Here is a 17,575-nt window from a genome sequence, read left to right as displayed (position 1 = left end):
GAATCCTCCCAAGGACCGGAAGTCACAGGAGGTAATGGTAGGCACATGGCAGACGATTAGCCAAACATGAAACATGCATGGAAGCCAAGTTGGGCTCATTGGGATGGTTAGCCCCCTGTGCTAAAATATAAAAAAGCAATGTAAGTTTGCATGCCTGTGTGCATGTCCCATTTCATCCATCGCTTTCTTGTGGGAATTCCCAGTCAAAGCACACCAATCAGTAAAATATATCACCTTGTGGGAATTTAGACTTCAGTCCTGCACACAGCTTGCTGGGGATAATTCCCATAGAATTTAGTGGAATTCCTTCTGAGTACATGTATATAGGATTGTACAGAGGCCTTAACCTTGATAAATCAAGGCTGGGTGGTTTTTATATACATAATAAATCTAATTTAATATATGTCGGGAGTTGCTGGACTAGCTCCCATCAGCCCTAGACAGCATGAGCCAATGGTGATGGTAGGAGTTGTAGTCCAAAGAATATCATTTAAAGCAGGGGTAGGCAAACTAAGGCCCAGGGGCCGGATGTGGCCAATTTGCCTCCTCAATCCGGCCCGTGTACGGTCTGGGAATCAGCGTGTTTTTACATGAGTAGAATGTGTCCTTTTATTTAAAATGCATCTCTGGGTTATTTGTGGGGCATAAGAATTCATTTATTCCCCCCCCCCCCAAATATAGTCTGGCCCACCACATGGTCTGAGGGACGGTGGACCGGCCCACAGCTGAAAAAGGTTGCTGACCCCTGATTTAAAGCCTTCCTGGTGGTGGTTTGTCCAAAAGAGAAAAATGCACTTGCTCAGGCACTCTCCAGTGAGATGGTTCCACCTGTGCGAGTGTCAGAAGATGTTGCCAACGACTGGTGTGAGGGATGCCAGTTTACTTATTTCTATCTTTTTTGGGTGCCACTCGCTGCATTCTCCCCCTCCCCAGTTCCCCGACACTTGCTGAGTTTAAAACTTCTGCCAGGTGATGAGAGCCTCTGCTGCGATGCTAAGATGTCCTCATGGCTCAAGTAAGTGATGCTTCCTGAGGGGCACCTGGGACTAATCTGTAAGCAGCGGAGGACTCCATTAAGCAGATGCTCAGGCACTTCAAAGGAAGGAAGAGGAGGAACATTTCCCATGGGATGCTCACTTGGTGTTACTCATGTAAATTTGAGAAGGCTCATTTCATAGGGTTGCCATATTTCAAAAAGTAAAAACTGGGACGCCCCCCCCCCCTTTTTAGGAACCCCCCAAAATTGTTCAGCTTTTTGTAAAGAAAACCTGAAAGTTGTTGAGCTGTTTTTCTACATTTCACTAAGAGGGGCTTAACATGAGGGGTGGGGCACTTGGGTGCAAAGGTTGCTGTTCTGCATGGTGGAATGTGGTCTGTACCTGTGCAGTAGCAAAGGGAAAGAAAAGACCATGTTTTGCTGAGAGAACAGTGTGTTGAGTTGTCTTCTCTGTCCATCCACTGACATCTCACAGCAGCCATTCCATCAGGCTACAGCAGAGGGAGAAGTGGACTGTAGGATCACTCCACCAGTGCCAGGTGGAGTGCCATTTTGTTCCTCCTGTCCCTGAAACGTTCATTCAAGCTTCATATTAGAACTTTGTGAACTTGGAGAACTGGTGGCTGAGTTTGCTTGCTTTCCTCTTCCCTCCCCCTCCCCTTTTCCTTTTGTGTCTTGTCTATTTGCTATTTCTTCTACATAAACCACCTTGAGATCCTTGGAAAAGATCCTCTTAATTAATTTGTTAATTAAAGCAATGTTTTATTCATCCTTCCTCCCAAAGCTCCTGACTTGGTATGGACACATTGAACCAACACAGGAACTTTCTGCCTAGACATGCACTGAATTATAGGGTGGAATTTGATGCCAAGAACATTTTGCGTAATTCACAAATTCAGATCAGGGCTGCCTGGTAGTTATTCTTTCAGTTTGCCAGAAGAGGGTGCTGCTCCCTTAAAATATAAGTAGTGGACAGATGAAAGTGATCCAAGTTAAACTACAAGCCAGAGGGCTTGAGAAACATAGCCAGATATGTTCAGAGAATGAAGGTGCAAACAGTCCTATTTAATACACAGCTTGTCCTAAGGCTAACCCCCTTGTTTGCTTAGGCCTTTTGTAGGAAGCTAGCAACAGAAGCAGGAGAGAATGACCCGGGGACCTTCTGCATATTTAAAAATAGATGCCTAGATTTCTCATAGTTTGCGTGCCATTGGCTCACAATGTACAGCGAACTTCTGTGATCTGAAACAATGCTTGAATTGTGAAACCAAATATTTGTGCTTTCTTCCCCAATGCTGCCTCGTCGGAGAAAACCCCTGTTACAAAAGGCAAACTGTTTGGTTTACCCGAGTGGCCGTGGCATCAGTCCCAGCCACTGATAGACTGGCTTCAAGGAGTCCTTGAATGTCCTTGCTTCGAGGAGATGTCAGCTTGTCCGGAGACTTAAAATCTGGGAGGTTGACTTCCCAAACCTTTTAGAGTCACACAGATTGCAGGGGTGGGGTGGACGTTTTCCTGGCGTGGCTCCTGCCTGACACGGAAAGGCAGGCCTATGATCCATGTGGTTTGTGGTCTGGGAAAATGCAAAGTGTGGTCTGGAAAAACAAATAGTGTGCTTAGACAGGGCTCAGAAAATACTAGGCAGATGTGAGAGTGGCTGTTTCGGCTTCAATCCTATGCACACTTACAAGATAGCAACCCTATAACCTGGGAATAAACTCCATTTAATCCAATGGGATTTACTGCTGAGGAGACATGTCTGGAATTGCTCTGTTAGCTATTTAATGCATGATTGCTTCTAGCAATGTGTGACTTTTCCATTGAATAAAGAGTTAAAATATATCTGATTAGCTTCATTTAGAAAAAAAGCCCTGGCCCTGGAAGAATGTCTATGCTGTCCATAGTTGGGGGGGGGGCAGATTGAAGAATGGCCAAGGAAGATTAATGTAAGGGAATTGTTTTGCTATTACTGACCTTTGTTTTGACTGTAAATAACATTAAAACATTCAAGTATTCATCTGCGATGCTGCTGAACTACAACTCCCAACCCCCACTAGCAAAATTGGCCAATGGAGAGGAGTAATGGGAGTTATAGTTCAGTAACACCTGAAGGGCCAAAGCTTCACCACACCTGATCTAAGGGGTGTCTTTTGTTTGTTTGACAACCATATGCGTAGTATTTAAACTCAGAGAGGCCAACAGCTTCCCATTTTACTCAGTGCAGGGAGAAGTGTGGGCAAGGTTATACTTTCTGATGACTCTCCAGGTATAACCAGGTTTGTAGAGCAGCTTTGTTCTTTATGTAAATGCTTGGCACTAAATTAATTCACTTTTAAAATTGGCAGCCTTTTGCAAAGTGGGGAGACCAGACTCCCCAGAACTGCCAGAATTATTTTTTGTACCTGGGCTGTAAAAAAGGTAAAAGTAAAGATCCCTTGGACAGTTAAGTCCAGTCAAAGGCGACTATGGGGTTGCAGCACCCATAGAATCATAGAATCATAGAGTTGGAAGAGACCACAAGGGCCATCGAGTCCAACCCCCTGCCAAGCAGGAAACACCATCAGAGCACATATGGCTGTCAAGCCTCTGCTTAAAGACCTCCAAAGAAGGAGACTCCACCACACTCCTTGGCAGCAAATTCCACTGTCAAACAGCTCTTACTGTCAGGAAGTTCTTCCTAATGTTTAGGTGGAATCTTCTTTCTTGTAGTTTGGATCCATTGCTCCGTGTCCGCTTCTCTGGAGCAGCAGAAAACAACCTTTCTCCCTCCTCTATGTGACATCCTTTTATATATTTGAACATGGCTATCATATCACCCCTTAACCTCCTCTTCTCCAGGCTAAATATGCCCAGCTCCCTTAGCCATTCCTCATAAGGCATCGTTTCCAGGCCTTTGACCCATCTTGCTTTCAGGCCAGGGGAGCCAGTGTTTGTCCACAGACAGCTTTCCGGGTCATGAGGCCAGCATGACTAAACCGCTTCTGGCACAATGGAACACCGTGACAGAAACCAAAGTGCACGGAAACGCTGTTTACCTTCCCACCACAGCAGTGCCTATTTATCTACTTGCACTGGCGTGCTTTCGAACTGCTAGGTTGGCAGAAGCTGGGATAAAGCAATGGGAGCTCACTCCGTTACAGGGATTCGAACCGCTGGCCTTCTGATCAGCAAGCCCAAGAGGCTCAGTGGTTCAGACCACAGCGCCATCTGCATCCCATAATGTTTTGGTTTGCCACCAATGTCCCCCGTCCCCCAGTGTATATATTCCTTATGGAGTTTGTCACTCTAAAAAAAATACATTGTCCAATGTAGGGCTCCATTTGGCTAAATGCCCATCAACCACATCCTCCCATGTCATGCTTATATGATCAATCACACTATGAACTGAAACACCAACATTTGAATATGCACATGGCTTTCTACACACCATGACTAACGTTCTTATGATCCCAGCAAAGTTTTATAAGATGGTCAGCCTGGTCCTGTGCAGAAGGAAGTGTGTCTTCCATTTGCGGCAGATGGCACGGCCACTTCCACAAGGCAGTTTGTTGTGGACCAAGGAGATATACATGCCAGTGGTTTAAAACACACTAAAGTCACTTCCCCCTGCTGCAGTTCAAGCCACAGTTTTACATTTACTGCACACACCAGAGAAAGGGTAGGAGTGTTTTCACCCAGTGCCCATTACCTGATTTGTTTCCCTTCACCTGCAATCCCTGCCCTGAGCCGTCATCTATACATGTGCAATGGATGTCTGAAATGGACTGGATGGGCCATTGGTTTCTTCCAGCATAACTGTTATCATGTTTTCAAATGTCCTAAGGAAGGTTGGGGTTTCTGGGGTGGCGTGTGGTTTTAAAAACCCCAAGGACTTCAGATTGCTGCCTTGTTTCTAGGTTCTTGATTCACAGAATCTTCAGAAGTTCAGTCCCAGATCTGTCTAGTTTCACATCCAGAAACGGAAAGCTTTGCAAAGATATATTTGATCTGAAACTCATAGAGACAGTGCTATTTTTTTTAAAAAAAAGCTAAGAAATGGTTTCACACAAATACAAAACATAAAAAACATATAAACCAGGACAGGACGTTGATGTTAATAGCTTTCATCTAATTTTAATTATGCTCACTATCTGTAAGGTACTATCATTGCTGCCCGTGACCATTTTTCCTAATGTTTCTCAGTATGACACATGTGGAGAAGGGAAAGAGTTTTGATTTTCCAAGAAGGAGGAAATATTTCACAGAAGTATTTAAAAGAGCAATTCTCAGAGGGAGACAGAGACAGATAATACAAAACAAATTAACCGCTTTGATCTAATTATAGTCATTTTTTTTAAAAAAAAAGGTATTTACTTGGAAGTGGGAAATAATTGCGGCAGAATGCAGATGCACAATTGAATGCACATCACAGCAAAAATAGTGTCATGTGGACAGACCAGCCTATTTCTGTTAATTGTCAGTTTTGTACAAGTGTGGACAATTTTGGAAAAATAAATAAATAAAAACAATATGAAAAACATCATATAGATGACCCCTGTGGCCCCTTCCAACTTTACAGTTCTATGATTCTATGATGTAAACAAGAACCACGCAGAGTAGATTCTCACATTCAAGCACAGGACCTGATTTTTCCTGACTCGAAGATGGCACAGCTGAATGCGTGAACCAACGCCCTCTGCACCTGAGATGCTAAGAACATTTTGTGGTGCGTGATCAATCATCCCTCATCTAACCTGAAAGATAACACTGGGTGTTTCATTCCCGAGTGATAAACTGCATGTGTGGACCAGCCAATGAAGAAGAGAGACACAGATTTAGAATTGCAGAGTTGGGAAGTTAGCGTTTTAATATCTCGTTTTAAGAATGGGCAAAGGCTGCAGGTTGCTGAAGGCACTTTACCTGGGAGCAAGGCTTCAGAGTTAGATGTGCATAGGATTGCACCATAAATTTGTGCTAGTTCCCCCTCTTGCCCATCAGGCCGCCTGTTCAACAGTGAATGATTGATGTTGCCCTTTCTTTATAACAAACAGTTCCCAAAGCTTTGGATACAGAGATATGGCACAATGAAAGTACTGTGGGGCCGTTTCAACACTGTTCATTCAGTGTGTTGCAGTCGAAACTCTACAATTCAAAGCCTTGTGTCATTTCCTCATTTTCAGAAAGGAAGTTTAGACCTTTGGTTGTTATGATTAAAATATACGACCCCAAAGAAGGAGTTAATGCAGCTGGTTTGTTTTTCCTGTTCTCAGAAGCAGAGTTTTCTTATCCCTGGCCCTGGAAGCTCTCACGGTCATAGGCTCTTCCTCCAAACAGTCCCACTTAAAGGACTCCATCTTCATGCCACTGTTCAGCAAGGCAGGGAGGGGAAGGAGCAAAGGGAACCAGGGTCTGAAGTTTGCGGACATTAAAACTGGAATGAAGAAGGCCCAGCTCATTCCCATTGTGATCACCTCTCCTTGATTCCAGCGTTTCATCTTCCCACATACAAATGAACAGCCTTTTCTCATAATACTAAAAAACAGAGAAAAGGAAGCGGGGCAGGACTTGAATGAATGAAGGCCTGGGAAAACTGAAGTTGGTTTATAAAGCTGATGGTGTGCTGTGCCACTGAGGGTTCCCTCAACCCTAGTATAAGGTTTGCCATTCCTGGCAAGCATGCATCATAATGCCCCAAAAGCATTTTGGGACCCCACTATGAAGGCCTGCACAAAGGCTGCCTTGGCTTCTGTCAAGATCTCGCCCTTTGGATGGAAAGCTACCACTGAGGGACCGCGTGTTCGGCAGACATTACCTGCCACCAAATGATGTCCTTCGTAAGAAAGCTCATCTCAGCTTGGGCCGCTCACAATCACCGTGAGATGAGATGAGACCATCCGTCTCAATTGGGATGACAGTGTTTGGCCCCCATATTATTCTATCTGTCATGTACTCTTCGGGTTCCAAAAGAATCCCTGTCTCATACATCATTATTTTCCACAAAGGTTGAAAGCCCCCTCCTGGGAGGGGGGAGTTTTGCTCCTTCCCACTCACTGCCCCACCCTTGATGTCCGAATACCTTCAGTGAGGAGAAGCAACTCCTTTGCGCAAGGCAGAAATCTGCATACGAATTAAAACCTCTGGAAGGGAGCTGGAAGGGAGAGAAGGGAAAGAAAAGCTTGAATAAAAAATCTGAGCCAAGTTACACTTAATGCATCTGATTTCCCCCACACTCAGTGAAATGCTTAAAACACAGAGAGAGAGATCGTGTGGTTGAAAATGTGAAATCAACAGAAGACTTTGAATGCTAAGAGGAAAGTGGATCAGCCTGGGTTTAGGGGCAATATGTGCATTTTCTCTTGTTTGTTTCTTATGTTCTGCCCACTTAGGTTTCTCTCGAGCCATAAGTTCTCTGAATCAGGCATGCAGAACTGATAGCCAAATGGATGATTCATCCAGCTTGGAGGATTTGTGCTCCCCTCAAAGGACAGCAGTATTTCAATGTTTGGCAAAAGAAACGTATAATGTGACACCATCATGTTGAGCATTTCCCTGCCCTGCTTTCCAACACATTAGTGGTTGCTTGTAGGGGGCTGTGGGTGGGGAGAGACCTGAACGCAATGACCTCACAGCACGCACTTATTTCCTAGACATTACTGGGGAGTTGCATGAGGTAGGCATGCACTGGCCACACAATCCCACATGATATCAAGGTAGGCCTCTGTAGGAAAAGGGACATTTTAGATACATTGGAAGGGAGGGCTCTGCTGACAGGACTCAATAAGTGAATCCCACTCAGAGTAACATGCTCTGGAAGTAGGCTCCTGTCAACCTCTAGCCATAGCATTCTGCACTAGCTGCTGTTTCTGAGTGCTTTTCAAAGGCAGCCCCACACTGAACACATTGTAGCAGTCTAGCTGGAATATGATTCAGGCATACATGACTGTGGCGACAACCACCTTTCTCAGGAAAGGGCACAAGAAGCACATCAGGAGAAGCCATACGCTGACCCATTCAGGAGCAAAGCTGGGTCCTCCTGAAATGCTCCCAAGCTGTGACTCTGATCCTTCAAGGTGAATGCTGCCCCATTCAAACAGGCCTGTATACATCATCTCAGATGCTCATCTTTCCAATGAGCAAAAGCACCTCTGTCTTGTCCGGGAGTCTTGTCTTGTTAACCCACATCCAGTCCACTTCTGACCTGGTTCAAGACCTCCACTGCCTCCTGGAACTGGATGAGAAGAAGGAGAGTCTGAGCTGGTTGTCAACAGCCTACTGATGGAACTGCACCCCAAATATCCAGTTGACCTCTCCTCCTCACAGCTTCCCCACAGACATGCATTTCTGACTTGCTTTCCAGCTGCAGCTATTAGAAACTAGTTCTGTGTAACAAACACTGGCCCCAGAGATAGGCGTGCATTCCTATTCCAATGGAAACTTCATGCAGTCAGTTCAATAGGGACTGGATGTGCATTGCAATGGAGATGTGCACTCAGAAGCCCATGCAGATATTATATCGGAATTAACAAGTGTAGAAGGCTGCTTATGCACACACCCATCTCTCTTGGTAGACCAGGTTCAATGTTACCAGATGCTTGGGATTACAGTTGTTCAGGTCAATCTCTAAAGAAGTAAATGCTTGGGCATACTCATTTTCTATAAGTCCCTTTTGGGGCCTATTGGCACAAATGGCACAAAATGGCGACAAGCCTTCTCTTCAAAAATGTCATGCATTTCTACACTAAACATTGGGTGAACCTTAGTCCTGGTTGGAGGGGAGGTTGTAGCCTCTACCTGCACCTCCAAAGGTAAGGGGTATCCCGTTAAAGGGATCCGGGAGGAGTTGCTTCTGTCCAGATACCCAGGCAGGGGCTAGGGCCACAGCATTCCTCAAGACGGTGATCCCGTTGGGGGCACTACTATTTGATGTAAGTCATAGGACTTCTTCGCTGCTGGATTGACCCAAAAAAGTATACTTCCAGCAGTCAATGGTTGTACCCAAGGCTTATGCCAAACCTCTTACATCTGATGTTACCCAAAGTGATTATTGTCTTGTCTGGTTCTTTCCATAAAGTTGGGTCAGTTGGGGGCTGTGGCGCCTGGTCATGCAATGGGGCAAAATGGTGACAATCCTTCTCTTTAAAAATGTCACTCACTGCAGCTACCTTTGCTTCCATGGCCCTGTGATTTCATGGCTCTGTCATGTTGCCTTTTAAAAAGTGCAGACCTTAGAAAAATCTGTTATCTCTCAAAGTCCTTTCAATCTGCTATATAAATACCTAATTATGGGCTCTTTCAGCTGGGTATAATTTTCTTGGTGGTTTATAACAGCTGCACTGGAGCTATTACGGTTTATCATTTAAACAACAAATTAGGGGTTTCTTAATTAATGGATCCTTCAGTCAAGGGATCCTTGGCAGCCACTAGAAGCTGGTCTATACCATGCTGGGCTGCAAAACACAGGGAAAACATCACTCAAAGCAGGACCAGGGAACCTTTCTCAGCTCAAGGGCCACTTTCCCTTCTAGGCAATTTCCCAAGGGCCACATGCCAGTGGTGGAGGGGACCGGCATCAGAAGTGGGCGGAGCAAGAGATGTGATTTCCCCCTCTCTGTGATAGGCTGCTTTCCACACCCACTCGCACACCCCTCTCTGTCCTCCACCCAAGACAAGCAAGACAAGCAAGAGGCATTATCAGAGTTGAAGGACACATCTCAGCAAGGCAAAAACCCAGGGTGTGAAGTGTGGGAGATTAAGGAGCCTGACATAACGGTGCATAATTGCCAGAAAGAAAGGGGTTAAGGACCACAGAGCTGTAAATTTGTAGAGAAGGCTTGGCTAGGGCACGCCCCCACATCTTTGGAGCAGGCAGGAGGAAAGGTTGTTTCCTGTTCCTTTCTCTGTATCCCTCTTCTGTTTGAACCATATAAGCTGAGCACAGGTTTCAGAACATGTTGCTGCCTCAGTACAGCTGTGCACTTGCATTGCTGGGCTCCGTTGAAAACGGCTTCTCCGTGCGAACCAGGAAGTGACTTCTCCAGACAATGGAACGACTCTTCTTTTCTTATCTCTGTGGCTGTGATCTCCTGGGTGATGTGGATGCCATTAGGCAGTTGAAGGCGCATGTGTACTCCATCCGTTTCCCTCTCTCTTCCACTCCGTGTGGTCCCTGGGTGCTGGCAACCCATGCTATGACACTGACGCTTCTGAATATCAGTTGCTGGAAGCCAGAGGAAGGGAGAGTGCTCTTGCCCTAGGGTCCTGCTTGCATTGTGCAAACAGGATACGAGACTAAGTGGGCCATTGGCCTGATCTAGCAAGCTCTTATGTGTAAAATGTTGGGCTTGTAGATGAATGTCTTGTGAGAAGATTTATGTATCAACATTCTTTCCCCTCCACCCCAATATTCTGTGTTCTCGCCCTCTCTCTTATCTTCTCTCCCTGATTCTCAGCTTCATTCCTTTGGCCTCAACATTTAAATTAAAAGAAGACAGATTCACAAATGGGCCCACAAACAAGATTTCAACAGTTACAAACTGACAGTGATATACATGGAAGGGGTCGGATTCATCTGTATATTCAAACTGCAACGTTTGTATTCTAGATTGTAGACTGTAGAAACTGACCCCCTACCTCCTCTTACTGACTGGCAATCGCACAACAAATTTCAGGTTTTGGATTGATCCCCAGGTATGTATAGATGGCAAGTGCTGCTGATACTTTTTGGGGGTAGATTTTTCTTGAAAAATAAGTTAACTATGCTTGAGATGATCTGAATTGGGGCCTGTCGTCCCAAATCACATTGCCTTTAAATGATGCAGTGACAATGCCACCAGCTTTTATTTGCTTCCAGATCCTATAAATCAGCTATTGGAAATCTGTATCATTAGCACTATTGCTTTCCACTGAGAAATGGCTGCGAGTAATGGATTAGCCTGTCCACCTCATCTTCTCCCTGGAAAACAATATATACTGAGGCTGATCAATACTCTGATCCAAGTTAGTTATGGGAGTGACAGATGTAGATATTTTGTCCTCTCGAGGTTTAGGTATGATACACCTTTGAAATAAGAATATTCTCCAGGGTCTGCGAGGTTCTCTGAGTGGAGTTGCTACTAGACTCCTTAAGGAGACACGGGTGGTAGTTAGGGAAGTATGTCTCCGAGCTGATCTCTACATGCCACACCAAACCACACGGGAATGCCTTCTTGTGGGTGCAGGCAAGGCCTGTCCTACATTAGGCAGAATGAAGTGACCTGTCTCGGCTGGCAAATGTGAGGGGCAGCAGCAGCCCCTCCAGCTGTTCATCCTGAGTTCCCTGGCCGTACCCTTGTGCTGGAGAACAGAGAGGTGTGTGCCACATGGCCTGTCATTCACCCCTTAGGTAGCCTGCTGCCTTCAGCTGCACTGGAGGGCACTATCCTGCTGCCCACATTGACGTCATATCCAGCTGCCAGGCTGGCTGGTTCTTTTATATGGAAAGGGTCCTTCACTTGAGGCAGTCATGGATCAGCCCTTGACGTAAGTTAGGGTGGGCTACCCCAGGCCACTGGGAGGGTATCTGTCCCTCGAAATGTTTGTTTAGCCCCACCAGGCCCCCAAAATTTTCATTTAAAAAATCAAGTGCTTCCCTGACTCCCACATTGAGATGCCACAATAATGAAACCGGTTTATTGCACCCCCAAAGTTTTTTAAAATATTTTATTTTATTAATTTAATTTTTCAATTCTTAGTACAGTGGTACCTCGGGTTACATACGCTTCAGGTTACAGACTCCGTTAACCCAGAAATAGTACCTCGGGTTAAGAACTTTGCTTCAGGATGAGAACAGAAATCGTGCTCCCGCGGTGCGGTGGCAGCGGGAGGCCCCATTAGCCAAAGTGGTGCTTCAGGTTAAGAACAGTTTCAGTTTAAGAACGGACCTCCGGAACGAATTAAGTACTTAACCTGAGGTACCACGCTAACTTTAAAAAAAAGAGTTTTGACTAACAACCCATAAATCCCAGAATGCTAAAAGAAATTACTGGCCATTCCTGATGGTCCTCTGAGGTGACTCTGTGGTGCCAAATGTTTTTGTGAGGCTCTCCCCAGCCGCCACACCTCCCAAAATTTGTCTCTTATAAAAAACCAAACTGGTGACACCAACTTCTACCCTTTGACCCCACCTACTTTGATATACCCCGCCCCCAGGAGAGTTTCCTTCTAAGCTCTCTTCATTTCATCAGTCCAATTTGGAATAATAAAAATAAAAAATGCTGTCCTTTTAAGAGGCCACATGCCTTAGGCAGAGGGGATGGAATCTAGGAGCAGTCATTTGGACTGAGGGGGGCGTAAGGCCTCAGGCAACCTCCAGCTTTTGTTAGAACAAACTTCTCACTTGCTGCAGATGCTGTATTGGCTCTGCCAGCGTGTTTACACAGTGCCAACCTGTCCACCACCTTGCCCCTCCTAGTGAGCTTCAGCGACTCAGCTGTTGGGTGGTCAGGTGTGTGCCACCGCTTCCCATACTGCCCACTGCAGGGAGCCAGATGGCCTAATGGTCAGACTTAGTATATAACTCACTCACTGCAGTCTTCAAAAACGTTTTTGTTTACTGCACTCCAAAGCATGTTTATTCTCAGAAGCAAATAAGCTTCACTGAGTTCAGTGGGACTTGCCCTTTTGCAGTTTTGCTTGCAATGGCAGTCTGTGTGAAAACAGTCTGGGTTAAATCTTTAAAGTCACTCGGAAAATAGGCTGTATAGGTCAATACCTGAGAATCTGAGTGCATAACCAGACTTTCAAAGAAACCATTTCAAGCGGCAAAGGAGCGTTATGCAAGTCAACCATCACCGCCATGTCATTATCATTGTCACAGCGAACAGTATGTCACTTTCCTAACTAAAATAATGTGCTATTAATAGCCAATTTTATATAACCAGCAGGAATTTCTAGCGGAACTCATTACACAACGCCTCCCCTGAGCACATCCCCATAAGCGGCAAGCCAATCCGATTGGCTCAGCTTCCAGAAATGAGCATTTGTCACCCAGCTGACTACTTCTGTGACAGATTAAGGTTTGATTCCACTGCCAGGATTTTTATTATTTTTAAAGGTAGTAAAAGTGCCTTACATGGATCTCTTTACCCGTCACAATATTAATTTAGCTTCTGGGAACAGATTGGAGAACTGAGTGACTGCAGCAAGGGAAGGGGCGGAGGACAGTGACGGGGATGCTAAGTCACTGCCTGCAAAAGGTCGGTGTCATAGGCAGGGCCAGTTCCCATGATGGATCTTGTGTGATTTCTCAAAATATCTGAAAGACTCTCTCCCCTCCCTGCAGACCCTCCACTGCCCTCAGAAGGTCAGGGTGGTGGTGCTCTGGGAGTCCCTGTGGCAGCCCCATATCTGTGGAGATTCCTCCCTAGAGGTGCGTCCAGCACTTTCATTATGTAAGTTTCATCATATGGTGAACTGGTGCCTCTTTGCCCTGACCTCTGGCACATGAGAGAGATTCTAGGGCCTGTCCTATTCTCCGCACTGTACTTTGTCTTAACTGATTTTGATATTGTCTTCTTAAATGGTTTTAACCTGTCCTGGGACCTCATAGCGAAGCACAGGTAGGAAGTCTAAATAATGGCAGCAATACTATTATTGCAGACTGCACACGCTCTGCCTAAGTCATGGCTCCTCCCTCGAAAAACCACCAAGACTGCTGCTTCACTAGGAGAGATACAGGATCAAACCAAGGGTCTCACCTAGTTCAGCATTATATTCCCAACCCTACCCAGCAGGTTCTTCCAGGAAGTGGGTGGTTTTATTTATTTATTAGTTGCATTTCTATCCCACCTATCCTCTAAGGAGCTCAAGGTGGTGTATTTGGTTCTCTGACCGCACTTCATTTTACCCCTCACAACAACCCTGTGAGGTAGGTTTTTCTACCCGCCTATACCCCATGAATTTGCCTATATTGCCCCTCCTCTACAGGATCGGTCACTGACGTACTGTGCCTTTCTGCCACTAATTTTGTCAACTGCTTTGAGGATGCTTTCCCCCCCAAAAAACAAAAAACTTACAAACAAACAACAAACATTAACTTGAAACTTCCTTTTCCTGTTGTGGCAGCAGATCTTGGTCTGTTCAGTGAAGCACAGGACAGCTTCCTGTGTGCATTTCAGACATACAAGCTTGGCGCTCTCTCTCTCTCTCTCTCTCTCTCTCTCTCTCTCTCATCCTTGACCCTTACTTCTGTCTTCCCTCTTCCCCCCTCCTCTCTGCCTGCTCTGCCCTCTCTGATAGTTTTCTTGGAACTAACCTCAGATTGGTTTCTCAACGGTACCACCCTCCTGGACTTCTATGCTCTCCCCTGGCTTCATCACCTCAGCCAGTACTGTGACTGCCCTGTGACTTGATCACCAGAGGCCCTGAACCTGTTATGAAAGCATGAATTGGCTGCACAGAAAAGCATCTTTATGAATTGGCAGGAGAAATCATGTGGAAGTTCTGTCTGGTGATTCCTCAGCAATGGTCCATCCATCCATGGTGCTTGTTGTCAGATGCCGCTGCAGTCAGTGAGCGATGAATATAAATCTTTGAACCCAGGACTCAAACTTATTTGTGTGTTTAGGTAAAAGCAGCATGTGGCATTTAAGTAAGGAAGAACATGCACGCAAGTCCCACACGCAACATCCCTGTACGCGCCGACTCAGAGTTGTGCGTTCGGTGTGAAGATCCTAACTGTGTTCAAATGAACACACTTAGAAGGTCCCCTTCTACTGGGAAACCCTGTAATAGCAGCGGGCGGGGGGTCAGGAAACGACCAAATATCTCTTCCTTTATTCTTGCCTATGAATGAGGTTAGTGGGGAAAAGTGAAGCGTAGACTACAGAGGAAGCAGAGAGGATGAGCAATCTGCAAAAACTGGCGGAACAGGAAGAGTAGGAAATGTTGGACGTATAGATTTTAGGCTGAAGGCTGTCCCACTTCCACCTAATATAGTGTGTGTTGGGTGCAGTATCTAGCACAGTGTTGGCAGGAGTATTATGTGTGATACTAAGCTCTGAGGTAGCGAAGAGCCATACTCCATCTACAGTGGTGACCCAGAGCTCTGCTAAGCTGCTGCGAAGTAATCTGGGAGGGCGTGTTTTGAAGGTGAGAAACAGCAGGTGAAGGGTGCTTAACCCTTCCTCTTGCATCACCCCCCTCCATCCCATCCACTTTTTTAATGCAATACAACATACTGTATTTTTCCGTGTATTGTACAAGTTTTTTTTTTTACACAAAACTCATGTCAAAAAACTGGGGTCATCCAATACACGGATAGTGGCATGGGGGGCCATCTGGGGGCGCTGGCTGCCAGTGCACAGATTCCCCCAATGCCGCTGCGCACCAGAAGCACTTCCTGGATCGTTTCCCACACACAGAGGCATGGCGGAAGTTACCCTCCAGCCAACAAGCTGGCTGGCGGGAGCGCAACTTCCCTCAATGCTGCTGCATCACTTTCTTAAAATTGAGTCCCCCAAAATGGGGGGGGGGAGTGTCTAATAGACAGAAAAGTACGGTATACACATTCAGAAACCAGCTACATGGTTATAGCAGCTAGAGGATATGTGTGCGTACAGGTTAAAAAGTAGTGGGAGAAGGGGGGGGGGAGTAAAGCCACACACCATTTCTCTGCTTCAGAGTGAGGCCTCCTCCTATCATTTTGAGGACATGGGTTCTGAGTCTCCACCAAACGTGTAGTTTGGCCCAGAGCTTTCAACTTTTGGTTCCTGGAGAAGCAAAGTTGAGTTTTTGAAGTGATGGGTCTTATTTCTTAGTGACCAAGGCTGATAGCGTAAGCCATCCTTTCTAATTCCCCGGGCCTTGTAAATAAAGTTCCACCCGAGAAGCCAAGCATGAAAGGATAGGAATGAAAACACTCTGATAGATAAGATATTGCAAGAGACTGTCAGACTCTCGCTCAGAGAATGAAATAACACTCTGGATACTGTCATTGAAAAACAATAATGAAAGAGTACACCATTTTCTTAACTGAAGCACTATCATGTCTGTGTTACTGCCACACAACATATTTTTCCTCCAAAGATGTCAATTTCAAGCTATGACTATTGATCTCTATCTAACACTCAGAATTAACTGCCCCGCGCAGGAAAAGTGGCAGAGAATCACTTCTGAACATCAAACAGCAGCAAGTCAAAAGGGTCAATTCAAAGTCAGAATTTGACGAGTGGCGCGTCGTAAACTTAAACCTTTACATCTAGCGTGACATATAGGCTGCTCTTCATGGGACCTTCGTTTAAAACCACAAAGGTATGGCAGGCCTGGGAAAGAATAGATGTGATCTGGAAGGAAACTTTTCTACCAAAAAAAACCAAAACGGAAAAAAAACTACACAATCCTATGTGCAGCAGACGGTGGAGTATATGCGGCAGACGGGCCAATGGATTGTGCTCAGTGCTTTTCAGGAAGCAGAGCACCCCTTTGGAATACGTACATTATTCACACGTTTCATTATTCACAAGTTTCCACTTGTTTCATTTTCAGTTGGAAGAGATGAAACGATGATCAAACTACACAGAACTCCCAGAATGCATTAACAAAGGTTGTGGTGGTTCAATTAAAACACCATGCTTCATTTTCTAAAACTTGGCATTGGCTTTGGATGAAACCACAGGAAAAGTATGGGAAGTCTCCATGGGGGCCAAAGTTCTCAGGTCGGAGTTAATTTTGAACGCTCTTTTTAAGGCCAACATAGACGCTTTGAATTTGGTTTTTGGGATGCCTCAGGATGTCTGATGCACCACCACAAGCCAACTTAAATGTCACAGGGTGGTCTCCTTGCGGGTGAAGGAGCTGACAGATGGCAGGACTGCAAAGGGGATAGGTAGGAGAAGAGGCTACAGTTCCTTTGTCTCCTTCTGTAGTGGGAGATTTGAAGGGCAGCAGCAACCCTAAATATGGCTTTGTAGCAGCAAAGTCGTACACCCATACATTGTTCCCTGCACAATTCAAAGTGTTGGTTATAACCTTTAAAATGGGAGCTAATCCAAAGCTTATTGGTGGCTCCCAAAGGCCCCCCCCTTGTCAATTGTGAGTTGTTTTAATACCATTAAATTGTCCCAATCAGGGGTAGAAGACATAAATCAAGGGGACAGGCAAGGGGTTGGAGGTTCGGCAGGGGTTGGTGAGCAACACGAGCAGAGACCAGCCTCCAGCATTTGTGTATTATTATTCTTAGTTGCCTTCAGTACTTAGTACATACTCTCCAACATTTCTCCAATGAAAACGGATGTCATATTCCATGATAATAATGATTTTATTGTTTATACTCCACCCATATGACTGAGTTGCCCCAGCCACTCTGGGCAGTTTCCAACATATATGAAAACATAATAAAACATTAAAATGACTTCCTTATACAGGGATAGTCTCGGTTTTACAGAAGCCATTCCAGTTTCTGATTTGATGCTATTTTCATTGGATAAATGTTGGAGGATATAGAGTTATGCAAACCCCCCCCCCCAAGCCAAGGAGATGAGTAACTATACAACCTTTAGAACATATCTGAAGGCAGCCCTGTATAGAGTAGTTGTTTTAAATGTTTAATGTTTTATTATGTTT

At 45.3% G+C, this 17,575-nt stretch overlaps 1 long non-coding RNA gene across 1 annotated transcript; it reads right to left on the bottom strand.

The window, feature by feature from the left end:
* Nucleotides 1–1,774: 1,774 nt before the first annotated feature.
* Nucleotides 1,775–6,463, bottom strand: LOC310679136. The gene is made up of 3 exons (XR_014512128.1): nucleotides 5,605–6,463; nucleotides 4,705–4,990; nucleotides 1,775–2,592 (listed from the first exon to the last, which is right to left on the bottom strand). It is a non-coding gene; the product is annotated as an uncharacterized lncRNA (long non-coding RNA).
* Between the last annotated feature and the right edge of the window lie 11,112 nt (nucleotides 6,464–17,575).

This window comes from Podarcis tiliguerta (genome assembly GCF_965153285.1).
Source record: "Podarcis tiliguerta genome assembly, chromosome: 5".
Taxonomy (NCBI): domain Eukaryota; kingdom Metazoa; phylum Chordata; class Lepidosauria; order Squamata; family Lacertidae; genus Podarcis; species Podarcis tiliguerta.
This window is presented reverse-complemented; position numbering and strand designations above follow the sequence as displayed.